Genomic DNA, 15143 nt, shown 5'->3' with positions numbered 1-15143 from the left:
AGACACAGCTTACACTACACTCGTTCGTCCTCTGTTAGAATATTGCTGCGCGGTGTGGGATCCTTTCCATGTGGGATTGATGGAGGACATCGAAAGGGTGCAAAAAAGGGCAGCTCGTTTTGTATTATCACGTAATAGGGGAGAGAGTGTGGGAGATATGATACGCGAGTTGGGATGGAAGTCATTAAAGCAACGACGTTTTTCGTCATGGCGAGATCCATTTACGAAATTTCAGTCACCAACTTTCTCTTTCGAATGCGAAAATATTTTGTTGACACCCACCTATGTAGGGAGAAATTATCATCAATATAAAATAAGAGAAATCAGAGCTCGAACAGAAAGGTTTAGGTGTTTGTTTTCCCCGCACGCTGTTTTGGAGTGGAATGGTAGAGAGATAGTATGATTGTGGTTCTATGAACCCTTTACCAAGCACTTAAATGTGAATTGCAGAGTAATCATGTAGATGTAGATGTAGAATACATCAACCACCTGTGCTCTATGAGGTCGAGCATTATCGTCCATCAGTATGACGTCTGGGACCACAGGATCTCACAAGAACCGCGCATGTGATCCCAAGATCTCCTCACGGTACCTGACAGCAGTTAAATCCTGCCGGTTCACACGTCTCATTTCATGAAGAGGGGTTCGTGCACTAAACACAATCCCTGCCCATACCATTAGGGATGCTCCTCGATATCGCTTTCCACAATGTCAGGATCCCGAAATCGCGTTCCATGTTCCCTCAAGATGCGAATCCATCGAGAATCACTCCCCATATTAAATTGGGACTCATCTGTGACAACACTGGCCCAGTGTTGGACCGTCCACGTGGCATGTTGAGGACTCCACTCTAGGCGTTCCCTTCTGTGAAGACACATCAGAGGTGGATATACAGCAGGTCTCCGATAAAGCTCACATGACAGTTGCCGTGCAGTACTAAGGCGGTACCGTCGTGCCCTTATAGCCACATGACGGTCCACTCTTTCTGATGTCTCATGTGGTCGGCCCCACCCTGGTTTTCGGGATACAGTTTCGGTCTCTATAAACTGTCGTCACATCCAAGGAACAACAGAATAATTCACATTAAGCCATCGGTCCAAATCAGTTTGCGACTGTCCTGCTTCCATTCTTCCCATGGCCTTCCACAGCAGAGAGTCCAGTAGGCATCTTCTCTGTGCCATACTGCACCGACTGTGACTGTGTATACATAGATTGTGGATTTGGGGCTACCCGGCGAACAGTACCCCGTTTCATGGCTGCATGAAGCCATTGTTGGCATGACTGTCCGATTGGAATGCGATCTTCCGTGCAGAATACGACAGTACGGACATCTGGCTGACAATCAGAATGATTTTAAACTTCCTGGCAGATTAAAACTGTGTGACGGACCGAGACTCGAACTCGGGACCTTTGCCTTTCGCAGGCAAGTGCTCTACCAACTAAGCTACCCAAGCACGACTCACGCCCCGTCCTCACAGCTTTACTTCTGCCAGTATCTCGTCTCCCACCTTCCAAACTTTACAGAAGCTCTCCTGCGAACCTTGCAGAACTAGCACTCCTGAAAGATAGGATATTGAGGAGACATGGCTTAGCCACAGCCTGGGGGATGTTTCCAGAATGAGATTTTCGCTCTGCAGCGGAGTGTGCGCTGATATGAAACTTACTGGCAGTTTAAAACTGTGTGCCGGACCGAGAATCGAACTCGGGACCTTTGCCTTTCGCGGGCAAGTGCTCTACCAACTGAGCTACCCAAGCACGACTCACGCCCCGTCCCCACAACTTTAATTCCGCCAGTACCTCGTCTTCTACCAAAGGTCCTGAGTTCGAGTCTCGGTCCGGCACACGTTTTAATCTGCCAGGAAGTTTCATATCAGCGCACACTCCGCTGCCGAGTGAAAATCTCATTCTGAATTAGAATGATTATATTGTGGATTAGACACAGTACGGGGAAGTAGCGGTTTGTTGCTGCAGTTTTGGATACCAGTGTAGTACAATCAAAAATACCCAGATATTATTAGATTTCCCTTCTCTTAAAAAATAATTACGCTGTCTGAACAACAAACTCTTTCTGCTGCCCTGGTACGGTTTCGCAGCTATTCAGTGCTCTATGTACAGGTGTGTGACTTGAATGAAATGACCAAAACAAGCTGTAACAGAACAGTATGCACATCTGATTAAAGCCACTTTTCACATTCAGCATGACTTCTGCATTCAAGTCAGAACAGTATGCACATCTGATTAAAGCCACTTTTCACATTCAGCATGACTTCTGCATTCAAGTGGTCTAATATCAAACGACAGAGTGTATACATTTTCGAAATATGATATTGGTATGTCAATGTCATAACCTGCCTTTTACCAAATAAACTGTAACATAGGTTTGTACTTCCGTGCGTGAAATTGATTGAATAATAAAGACTGATGTCTGACGATGTAGTGATGATTGTGTAACTTTATACTTGCGGCTATTCACGCTGTAGTCTAACAAAATCAGCGACCCTTCTCATGTAGACCTTATAGTGCACGAAGAAGTACACATGGAGAGGTTGGCAATATTTCGTGTGGTTCCGCTAATATCAGTCTAACAAAACAAAAAAAAAGTACGCACCACGAACGAGTTATGGAACTTGGTCACAATTTGATATTCATACGGGCATCGAAGGAAAATGCAAAATTATAAACTGTGGCGACCGATGGATGAATGTGTGACGTTGCAGCGTACTTTCACCGCGCAGATGGCAGGAATAATAAACAGGGGACACATCGATACCAGAGAGAAAAGCCTTTTTGTGACAGATCATTTAACAATATTCTGCGACGGCAGTCATTGAAACCTTCACGCTTTGCTCTCTCGACAGCCAAACGTACGAGTACTTCATTCAGCACCTCACCGCATATACACTCAGCACTCCGTTTTCAGGCCACGAGTGGCCGACCGGGACCATCCGACTGCCGTGTCATCCTCAGTGGAGGATAGGGATAGGAGGGGCGTGGAGTCAGCACACCGCTTCCCGGTCGTTATGATGGTATTCTCGACCGAAGCCGCTACTATTCGGTCGAGTAGCTCTTTAATTGGCATCACGAGGCTCAGTGCACCCCGAAAGATGGCAACAGCCTGGATGGTCACCCATCCACTCCATATACAGCGTTACGATTTGTTTTACGCCAGTTATGCAGCAGGCTCTGCTTCTTTAGAAGTTTCTTTACAGTAACTGTACAGGCCAACGATGGAGGGGCCCTCTCATTATAAACTGTTCTACTACACACATATCTATCCAAGGTATGGTCAACTAGCTATTTAAACTTGAGCCGCATTTCCTCTACGTGCTCCTGTCTTATGCTAAAATATTGAAGTTCCTCATTCAGATATGACTCTACCGCTTCTTTGTCTAGTTTGGTCAAGATATCAATGTTTTTACTTGTTTCTGATGCCCTAAGTGCTTTGGTGTTCATTGTTACTATAACTGCCCAATGGTCACAGATATCAGTTTCGATGTGAACAACATCAAAGACGTCAGTCTGTTTGTTGCCATCATATCTAATGCCTGTACATCATGAGTGGGGTTCCAAACTACCTCTTCCAGCTAGTTTGCAGAGAAAGCATTTTGTAATCTTTCACGGAATATGCTGTCACGTCCACTACTAACAAAACTGTAATTTTCCCATGACTGTTGTGTGATTGAAGTCTCCACCTATGATTACAGTGTGATTGGGAAAGTTATCCACTAGCTAACTGTGGTTCTCTCTAAGGTTTTCGATTGCATCTGGAGGTGAGTGTAGTGGTAGATAGAAGCCCACCATTGATACTGAGTCTTGCCCAAACAATCTCATGTGCAGCTTCAAATCTGAGGATTTGAGTTCCTTGTCTGCTGCGACGAAGATACCACCTCCATTTCCCATTAGCCTGTCCTTTTGATATTCTTAAATTTTCTCCAAAAATCTCGCCACTGCCAAATTGAGGTTTTAACCAGCCTCCTGCACCTAGTAATAGGTGAACCTCACTGCTTTCAGAGGCGCTTCAAACTTTGTTGCGATTGCTTCGGCAGATTACTAGGACTTTAATACTCTCGCTTGTTGGGAGCATTCCTTCTTATCGTGCACTAATGCTTCTGGCTTCTGCGTCTGCAATAGTTGACGTTATCTGCAGTGGATGGAGGGTCGCCTGATCCAAAAAGCTCCTTTGTGCACGCCACACACAGCCAGCTACCTGGGTAGCAGCCTCTGACCTATAGTGCACACCTGACCCATTTAAGGGGACCATACAGATCTCAACACTACGGCCCAAGTCCAGGATGTTGCAGTGTGGCTTGTCGCACAACCCTTGAATTCTCTGGTTAAATCCTTCCACTTTACTCTGAGCCTGGCGGGCCTGATCAGTTCTGGGGGAAAAGCTGCAAATTGCGAGCTGTGTTGAACTACGTGCCCTAGGCTGGTTTTCTCAACCTTAACCGCCAGTCGTTGGAATTATCCAAGTATGACGTCGGAGCCCAGACATGCGCCGCAATCTGCAACTGACTTCACCCTGTTCCCTCAATGGCTCCCAGAACAACCTCTTCAACACGTTGAATGAGGCCCCCAGGCATACATACTGAATGCAGTCGGTGTCTTCTGTTGTCAGTTGCTGCCATTTCCCTGAGAGGTGCCATTAATCACTGCATGCTTGAACTGCCGACGACTAATAAGCTCTACCGTTTTACGTTCATCTCTTGATACAGGACAAAGCAGGTTTCCCAATAGATGAAGTGAGTCCTACTGGTTCAGTTTCAGTTTCAGTGAAAGATGGCTCGTCGAAATTGTTGGTAAGGGTCCCCTGCACAGGATTCATAGATCTATCATTGGCACATAATTTGCAGTCAAGTGGACTATAGTGGCAGATCCCGTTCTTCCTGCAGAGGTGACAGGATCCACAGGAGGGGACAGTGTATTGTGTATTGAGTATTGAACCGGGGATCTAGACAGAGGCTTCGTCCCACCGTAACCCTCAGTGGTTCACAACCCTACAACAGGCGACAGCAGCCCACCCACCCAACTGCCACCCCACACCGAACCCAGGGTTATTGAGAGGAGTCATATCAGACGAGTGTAAGTCCAAATGCTTGCGTGGTTGAATAATTATGGTGCATGCGTACGTGGAGGCAGTGTATGCGCAGCAATCTCCGACATAGCGTAACTGAGGTGGAATAAGGGGAACCAGTTCGCATTCGCCAAGGTAGATGGAAAACGGCCTTAAAAATCATCCACAGGCTGCCCGGCGCACCGGACCTCGACACTAATCCTCCGGGCGGATTCGTGCCGGGGACCGGCACGCCTTCCCGCTCGGGAAGCAGCGCGTTAGAGCACGCGGCTAGCCGGGCGCGAAGGGGACGCAGCTGTCTAGCAACTGACCAACCAGATGAATCAGGGGGCTCCTCAACAACCGTTCAGCTAACGTTGCACTGTATGGGCCTCCCCAGTAGACACCTGGTCCGTGCAGACATGCTGACTGCTGTTTATCAGCAAGCAAACCTGAAATTTGCACACCACACCACGACAGGACGTCCTCTTAGCGGCGATATATGGCCTATCCAGAAGATAACGTTTCATGGTCAATCTGAAAGGTGGCCTTTAGCGTGCACAGCCATGCAGCAATCGCTGGTAGGATCCAGGCCGGAGAAGAAAACTGTATATGGTCTGGCGGATGTTTTCGTTGCAATCGCTTCGTGACTGCCTTGAGAACCATGTCCACTCCTAAATGCCGTGTGTTTTCCCTCGGCACGACAGCATCCACCAGCAGGACAACACGGCGTGTGTCACACTTCACAGCGTACGTGTGAGGTTCCAAAAGCACCGGCTTGAGTTATTGTACTACCCTGACCACGACAGTCATCGGATTTAAACCCAGTCGAGTATGGGACCAACTTGACCAGGCTATTCCCGCCATGGATTCTCAACAGATCACGGGGCAGAAGTCGGCACGGCTCCACACCCCTGTCTGTACCTTCCAGAACCTCACAGTCTCTCTTCCTGCACTCGCTAGCAATCCACGCTGCAAAAGAGGGTTATCCACGCTTCTGACAGGTGCCCACATTAACATGACTGGTGTATTTACACCGATTTCTGTTGCACTGAAGTCCTACTACTGTCAAACGATTGAACCCCTTCTTTTCAAACATCTTAGAGACAGAATGAGATTTTCACTCTGCAGCGCAGTGTGCGCTGATATGAAACTTCCTGGCAGATTAAAACTGTGTGCCGGAACGAGACTCGAACTCGGGACCTTTGCATTTCGCGGGCAAGTGCTCTACCATCTGAACTACCCAAGCACGACTAACGCCCCGTCCTACAGATGTTTCGTATCAGCGCACACTCCGCTGCAGAGTGAAAATCTCATTCTGGAAACATGCTCCAGGCTGTGGCTAAGCCATGTCTCCGCAATATCCTTTCTATCAGGAGTGCTAGTTGTGCAAGGTTCGCAGGAGAGCTTGTGTAAAGTTTGGAAGGTACGAGGCGAGGTACTGGCAGAAGTAAACCTGTGAGGACGGGATGTGAGTCGTGCTTGGGTAGGTCAGATTGTAGAGCACTTGCCCGCGAAAGGCAAAGGTCCCGAGTTCGAGTCTCGGTCCGGCACACAGTTTTAATCTGCCAGGAAGTTTCATCTTAGAGACAGGTCATCTGCAACCACTCTTCAAGGAGACTAAGACGGCTCTTATACTAAAAACCAACAAAAATCCAACCAAAGTGAAAACCTAAGTCCCTGTTGCTCTCTTTAGTGTCACGTTGAAGCTCCTGGAGAGGCTCATTCATAACACAATCTGCTGAGTCATCAACAAACACGTCCCAACACAGCAAGATGAATGTAGACCACGAATAGCGTGGCAGAACAGGTGCTAACAACTCATAGCGAAAACTTGATTTGAGAAGCAAAAGATAAATAAATAGAGCGTAGCATACCGTCTGGCGGGGACAGATAGCTGCTCAAATTCATCACTGTTACTCTGCATCGCAAAGTGTAATTGGCAAGTTCCTGAGCAATAGATATAGAAATGGTTCAAATGGCTCTGAGCACTATGGGACTTAACATCTGATCTCATCGGTCCCCTAGAACTTAGAACTACTCAAACCTAACTAACTTAAGGACATCACACACATCCATGGCAGGATTCGAACCTGCGTACGTAGTGGTCGTGGGGTTCCAGACTGACCTGAGCAATAGATGTTTGCGTATTTTCTCAAGGAAATCACTCATGTTTATAAAAAATAGAACACCTTCAACGATTAGATATAGGACGTTCATATTCGCAGGACATGTATGTTAGTATGTTCTACACAAATATATGAAGATAGTAACTGTTCTCGAAAGAACAGATACCATTGATGACCGTGCAGATTCTCTAGAATAAATGATAATTAATTGAAACCTCCAGCTGCCGACAGGCGTTGTTGACATACCGCGATGGAGACATTTGAAAATGTGTGTCCCGACCGCGGCTCGAACCCGGGATCTCCTGCTTTCATGGTAGACGCTCTATCCATCTGAGCCACCGAGGACACAGATGAATAGCGCGACTGCAGGGGCTTATCCGTTGCACGCTTCCCGTGAGACCCACATTCCCACCTGTCCACAATCTACATACGTAATGTTCCTAATAGATACGGGAATCGTCAACTTACGTGGGCGCAGGTAACGAGTGGATGGGCAAAGTATCTATTAGGAACATTACGTATGTAGAATTGTGGACAGTTGGGAATGTGGGTCTCACGGGAAGCGTGCGAGGGATAAGTTCCCGCAGTCGCGCTGTTCATCGGTGTCCTCGGTGGCTCAGATAGATAGAGCGTCTGCCATGTAATCAGGAGATCCCGGGTTCGAGCTCCGGTCGGGGCACACATTTTCAGCTGTCCCCATCGTCCTACACAAATGTTTAGCATTTGAACCATGTCTGCCCGCTGGTTCAAGGGCAACATCGATATCGCGGCGCAACACCACCTACGTCCCTACGGCTCTCAATGTCGCTATAAATCGAAGGTAATGGATCAGTGTGACTTGAGCAGATGATAACGATGCCTCGCAAGCGTATGCACGAACCGTACCACCAAATCAGTGAGTCTGAAAGAGGGTGCATTATTGGCATGAGTGAATGTGATGCATCCATCCGGCAAATTGTTGCTCGTGTGGGACTCAAGTGTTTCGGCAGTGCAACGGGTGTGTGCAGAATGGTTCATTGAAGGCCGTAGAACACGACGAGATGGGTCAGGTCGCACCACCCAGACCACTCCCCAAGAAGATCGACACCTCATCCGAATGGCATTGCAAGACCTCCTCCTCGGCTCTGGTGAAACAGTGGAACAGTGTAACACATCGTACAGTATCAGATGTGACAGTCCTTCGCCGTTTATTACGGCATGCGTTACGTGCGCCTACCTTTGGCGAATGTGTGTAAACGTGCTAGACGCCCATGGCGTGTGGAACGACGTCACTGCGGACAAGAATAGCATCAGACTCTGTTTTCGGACGAATCCAGGTTTGAAAATGATGGCCGCATTCTGGTTCGTCGCAGACAGGGGGAGCGGCATCACAGTGACTGCATTCGTGCAACACATACCGCCAATTCAAAGGCTTATGGTGTGGGATGCGCGAACACGTGCCTTCTTTGTGCCACAGGATGTCAGCCTTTTACCCTGGCCCGCCAGGTCACCAGACTTGTCACCAATCGAAAATGTGTGGTATATGGTGAACCGACGGGTACAGCGCTGTGACCCAATACGAACCACCACAGATGAACTTTGGTACCAGGTGAATGCAGACGCATGGAACAAGTTATCAGGGCCTACGGCCGATCCTGTACTTATTAGGCAATAGGACATATATTTTTAGACAACACAGTTGCGTGGAAATAACAGCGATTGGTTTACTTATAATCAATTATTCAAAATGACAGTGACAATCGCATTATTTATTTTGTCGGCAACCGGTTTCAACCCACGGTGGGGTCATCTTCAGGGCAATTTACACCATTTGGTCGCTGGAGTCGTCATCTTGCCTGTGCACGATTGGTAATTACCAAATGATGTAAATTGTTCTGAAGATGACCCATCGTGGGTTGAAACCGGTTGCCGACAAAATAAATAATGCGACTCTCACTGTCATTTTGAATAATTGAATAGGACATATGCAGAAACGAGGTGAGTGAAATGTTATTAAAGTCCTATCTCTAGTCGTTCAAGGTGTTCTGTTTTTTTTCTGAACACTAGTGTATTTTCCACTGAATTTTGATAAAAATACGTGAAGATCATTTATCAGTTAATCTGAATAATGTCTTTGCCTGCGATGTAAGTGGTGTAAATCGTTTGGTCTACGAATGGAATCGATCTCTCTCTCTCTCTCTCTCTCTCTCTCTCTGTATCTCTCTCTCTCTCTCTCTCTCTCTCTCTCGCAGTTAGCTGGAACAGTACTTGTGAGGAAGGGTCATGCTAAAGTGGTTGAAATGGTCAGACATGTTTTTGTGCAAACATAACGAACAGATAGGATGTTGTAGCTCACGCGAACAGATGATTAACATATTAACGTAGAAGTTGTATATTATTTGTGAACCAGTCGACTGAGAATTCTTAAGTGCAGAAACAGAACAGAACGAAATATCACTATTTTGTAGTTGAGGTAGCCCAACAAACCAAACAGTCCGGGAAAATTACAGATTTCTTCGTACAGGAAAAGTTGGAGACAGTCTAACAGCTGAGAAGAAAAGGAAATCAGCATAAAATTGAGCTAAGCACCAGACATAGAAATTATTTAATGTCAGCATATCCACTTTTAAAGTTACTCAAACTGACTTGCATCTTTAACAAGATTTGCCGACAGAGGTTTGACCTTTTGGCGAAAGCATTCCCATATATAAGAACTTACATAACGGTTGGTTCTTTTAGTCCATCTCTGGTGTTGAATATTTTTAATGACGTTCTGAGAATCGAACACAATTTATATACACTACTGGCCATTAAAATTGCTACACCAAGAAGAAATGCAGATGACAAACGGGTATTCATTGGACAAATATATTTTACTAGAACTGACATGTGATTACATTTTCACGCAATTTGGCTGCATAGATCCTGAGAAATCAGTACCCACAACAACGACCTCTGGCCGTAATGAAGGCCTTGATACGCCTGGGCATTGAGTCAAACAGAGCTTGGATGGCGTGTACAGTTACAGCTGCTCATGCAGCTTCAACACGATACCACAGTTCATCAAGTGTAGTGACTGGCGTATTGTGACGAGCCAGTTGCTCGGCCACCATTGAGCAGACGTTTCCAGTTGGTGAGAGATCTGGAGAATGTGCTGGCCAGGGCAGCAGTCGAACATTTTCTGTATCCAGAAAGGCCCTCAGAGGACCTGCAACACGCGGTCGTGCATTATCCTGCTGAAATGCAGGGTTTCGCAGGGATCGAATGAAGGGTAGAGCCAAGGGTCGTAACACATCTGAAATGTAACGTCCACTGTTCAAAGTGCCGTGAATGCGAACTAGAGGTGACCGAGACGTGTAAGCAATGGCACCCCATACCATCACGCAGGGTGATACGCCAGAATGGCGATGACGAATACACGCTTCCAATGTGCGTTCACCGCGATGTCGCCAAACACATATGCGACCATCATGATACAGTAAACAGAACCTGGATTCATCCGAAAAAATGACGTTGTGCCATTCGTGCACCCAGGTTCGTCGTTGAGTACACCATCGCACGCGCTCCGCCGGCCGCGGTGGTCTCGCGGTTCTAGGCGCGCAGTCCGGAACCGCGCGACTGCTACGGTCGCAGGTTCGAATCATGCCTCGGGCATGGATGTGTGTGATGTCGTTAGGTTAGTTAGGTTTAAGTAGTTCTAAGTTCTAGGGGACTGATGACCACCGATGTTAAGTCCCACAGTGCTCAGAGCCATTTGAACCATTTTTGCAGGCGCTCCTGTCTGTGATGCAGCGTCAAGGGTAACCGCAGCCACGGTCTCCATGCTGCTGCAAACGTCGTCGAACTGTTCGTGCAGATGGTTGTTGTCTTGCAAACGTCCCCATCTGTTGACTCAGGGATCGAGACGTGGCTGCATGATCCGTTACAGCCATGCAGATAAGATGCCTGTCATCTCGACTGCTAGTGATACGAGGCCATTGGGATCCAGCACGGCGTTCCGTATTACCCTCCTGAACCCACCGATTCCATATTCTGCTAACAAGTCGGAAACGTGATGGTACCCATTTCTCCTCCTTACACGAGGCGTGACAACAACGTTTCACCAGGCAACGGCGGTCAACTGCTGTTTGTGTATGAGAAATCAGTTGGAAACTTTCCTCATGTCAGCACGTTGTAGGTGAATTTTCTGAAAAGCTAATTATTTGCATATCACAGCATCTTCTTCCTTTCGCTTAAATTTCGCGTCTGTAGCACGTCATCTTTGTAGCAAGTTTAATGATCAGTAGTGTAACTTTACTAATGGAGTTGAAGACTCAAACTTGACTATTTCCAAAATTTCCATTGTCTCTGCCGTAAGAATTTGTGTTGTCCTACATAGTTTGAAGCCATTACTGACTAGGATCTGGGGGCTTAGGAAAGCATATCCGGTATAGTCCTCTTGGTGAATTTTAGATCCACCTACATACGTACAGATACAACCAAGCCAGTAGGGTTCAACGACTCTCGGAATATGTAGTTCGATTTCACACGGAGTGAGTGTGCTGGTTGTGGCAATAACAAGTGGTCCAGGCGTGTGTTGACGCAAAGTACCTGAATGTGTAAGGCGCAAAGGAATAGGCGTGTCCACACGCCTGGCGTTCCGGCTCGCGAACGGAGGCAGGGACACACATACCTCATTCCTCCAGGGTTCGACCTGTTATCAGCATCTACGATTTCCCACGAATAATAATTCACGTTACCTGCTAGGTAGAGAGATCTGTGTGAACGCTGATTAATGAGCTGTGACGAGGTTATTCCTCAGAATGTGGGACTCGCGCTATCTCTGAAATCGGAAAACTGCTTGTAGCGCGTAGGCGGCATTAATACCTGCTGCAGCTTGGAAAGTGAAAGCGAACAGTGGAGCACCTGTTGTGTGTTGTGGCTTCGCAGTAGATGAGTTGTTTCCAATTCTGCGGATGTGACCCAGCGTCATCTGTTGCAATTGTGCCAGAGCAACGAGAATCTCCTCACAATGTTCTCGTGTATGGAGGAAAAGAAATAGGTAAGTCACTTTTGTTCTCTATCGATAACGCCACCAGAAGTAACAGAAAATCCAGTTACACTTAGCAAATCGATTATCCCAAGTCTGTCTATACTAGCAAACGGCTAACCCGGTGCAGGGTTTCAAGTTTACTATCTAACGGCTAGCATTGGGAAACAAAAATTTGTTTTTCAATATTTCATCTAATTACTGGTCGAGCTGAGAAAGTTAAAAATACTGTCGTAATCTACTCATTTAGAGTTCTAGCCTTACGTTACAGATTTAACACAGTAAGTCAATATTCAAAGTTACATTTGTATACACGGAGGTGACAAAGTCATCGGACAGTGATATGAACGTACACTATGTGATCAAAAGTATCCGGACACATGGCTGAAAATGACTTACAAGGTTGTGGCGTCCTCCATAGATAATGCTGTGGAATTCAATATGGCCCACCCTTAGCCTTGATGAACCTCCCACTTTCGAAGGCATAGTTCAATCAGGTTTCTTGGGAAATGGTAGCCCATTCTTCACGGAGTGCTGCACTGAGGAGAGGTATCGATGTCTGTCAGTGGGACCTGCCCTGAAGTCAGCGTTCCAAAACATTCCAGAGGTGTTCTGTAGGAATCAGGACTCTATGCAGGCAAGTCCATTACAGGGATGTTATTGTCGTGTAACCATTCCATCACAGGCCGTGCGTTATGAACAGGTGCTCGATCGTGTTGAAACATGCAATCGCTATCTCCGAATTGATCTTCAACAGTGGGAAGGAAGAAGGTGCTTAAAAGGTCAGAGTAGCCCTGTGCTGCGATACTGCCACGCAAAACAAAAGGTGTAAGCCCCCTTGCATCAAAAACACAACCACACCATAACACCACCGCATCCGAATTTTACTGTTGGCACTACACACGCTGGCAGATGACGTTCACCGGCATTCACCATACCCACACCACACCCTGCTATCTGATCGCTACATTGTGTACCGTGATTCGTCAATCCGCACAACGTTTTTCCGCTGTTCAATCGTGCAATGTTTACGCTCCTTAGACGGAGCGAAGCGTCGTTTGGTATTTACCAGCGTGATATGTGGCTTATGAGCAGCCGCTCCACCATGAAATTCAAGTTTTCTCACCTCACACTTTACTGTCATAGTACTTGCAGTGGATCCTGATGCAGTTTGGGATTCCTGTGTGATGGTCTGGATAGATGTCTGCCTATTACACATTACGACCCTCTTCAACTGTGGGCGGTCTCTACCATTCAACAGAAGAGGTCGGCCTGTACGCTTTTGTGCTGTACGTGTCCCTTCACGATTCCACTTCACTATCACATCGGAGACAGTGGACCTAGGGATGTTTAGAAATGTGGAAATCATGCGTACAGACGTATGACACAAGTGACACCCAATCACCTGACCCCGTTCGAACTCCGTGAGTTCTGCGGAGCGCCGCATTCTGCTCTCTCACGATGTCTAATGATTTCTGAGGTCGCTGATATGGGGTACCTGGCAGTAGGTGGCAGCACAATGCACCTAATTCCACGTATGTTTTTTGTGGGTGTCCGGATACTTTTGATCACATAGTGTATGTAGAAGACGGTAGTATAAAACGACAGTGCATTGGCAGAGCTATCATTTGTACTCAGGTGATTCATATGAAAGGTTTCTCACGTGATTATCGCCGCTCGATAGGAATTAACAGATTTTGAATGTGGAATGGTAGATGGAGCTAGGCGCATGGGACAATCCGTTTCGGAAATCGTTAGGGATTTTGATATTCCGAGATCCACAGCATCAAACGGGTGTCGCCAGTAGCAAATTTTAGGCATTACCTCATACCACGGACAACGCAGTGGCCGACGGGCTTCACTTAACGACCGGGAGCAACAGTGTTTGAGTAGTGTCGTCAGTGCTAGTAGACAAGCAATACTGCGTGAAATAACTGTAGAAATCTATGTGGGACGTACGACGAACGTATCCGTTACGAGACTGCGGGGAAATTTGGCGTTAATGGGCTATGGCAGCAGACGATCGACGCGAGTGCCGATGCTAAAAGTACGACGTCGCCTGCAGCGCCTAACGACGACTGAAGACAATCGTTCTACATGACATAAGTGCAACCCTTCCGCAAATTGCTCCAGATTGCAGTGTTGGGCCATCAACAAGCGTCAGTGTGCGAACCATTCGACGAAATATCATCGATATGGGCTTTTGAAGCTCGTGTAACCTTGATGACTGCGCGAAACAAAGGTTTACGCGTCGCCTGGGCCCGTCAACACCGACATAGGACTGTTGATGACTGGAAACATGTTGCCTGGTCGGACGAGTCTCGTTTCAAATTGCATCGAGCAGATCTGTAGACCTATATCTCTAACGTCTATCAGTTGTAGAATGTTGGAACACGTATTATGTTCGAGTATAATGACTTTTCTGGAGACTAGAAATCTACTCTGTAGGAATCAGCATGGGTTTCGAAAAAGACGAAACCCAGCTCGCGCTATTCGTCCACGAGACTCAGAGGGCCATAGACACGGGTTCCCAGGTAGATGCCGTGTTTCTTGACTTCCGCAAGGCGTTCGATACAGTTCCCCACAGTCGTTTAATGATCAAAGTAAGAGCATATGGACTATCAGACCAACTGTGTGATTGGATTGAAGAGTTCCTAGATAACAGAATGCAGCATGTCATTCTCAATGGAGAGAAGTTTTCCGAAGTAAGAGTGATTTCAGGTGTGCCGCAGGGGAGAGTCGTAGGACCGTTGCTATTCACAATATACATAAATGACCTTGTGGATGACATCGGAGTTCACTGAGGCTTTTTGCGGATGAAGCTGTGGTATATCGAGAGGTTGTAACATTGGAAAATTGTACTGAAATGCAGGAGGATCTGCAGCGAATTGACGCATGGTGCAGGGAATGGCAATTGAATCTCAATGTAGACAATTGTAATGTGCTGCGAATA

The 15143-nt window shown here is 46.9% G+C and overlaps 1 non-coding gene across 1 annotated transcript; it reads right to left on the bottom strand.

Moving 5' to 3' along the window:
* Positions 1 to 1681: 1681 nt before the first annotated feature.
* Positions 1682 to 1756, bottom strand: Trnas-cga. The gene has a single exon. It is a non-coding gene; the product is annotated as a tRNA-Ser (tRNA).
* Positions 1757 to 15143: the final 13387 nt, after the last annotated feature.

This window comes from Schistocerca piceifrons, chromosome 9 (assembly GCF_021461385.2).
Source record: "Schistocerca piceifrons isolate TAMUIC-IGC-003096 chromosome 9, iqSchPice1.1, whole genome shotgun sequence".
Lineage (NCBI taxonomy): Eukaryota > Metazoa > Arthropoda > Insecta > Orthoptera > Acrididae > Schistocerca > Schistocerca piceifrons.
Note: the sequence above shows the minus strand (reverse complement) of the source record. Positions and strands in the feature narration are given on the sequence as shown.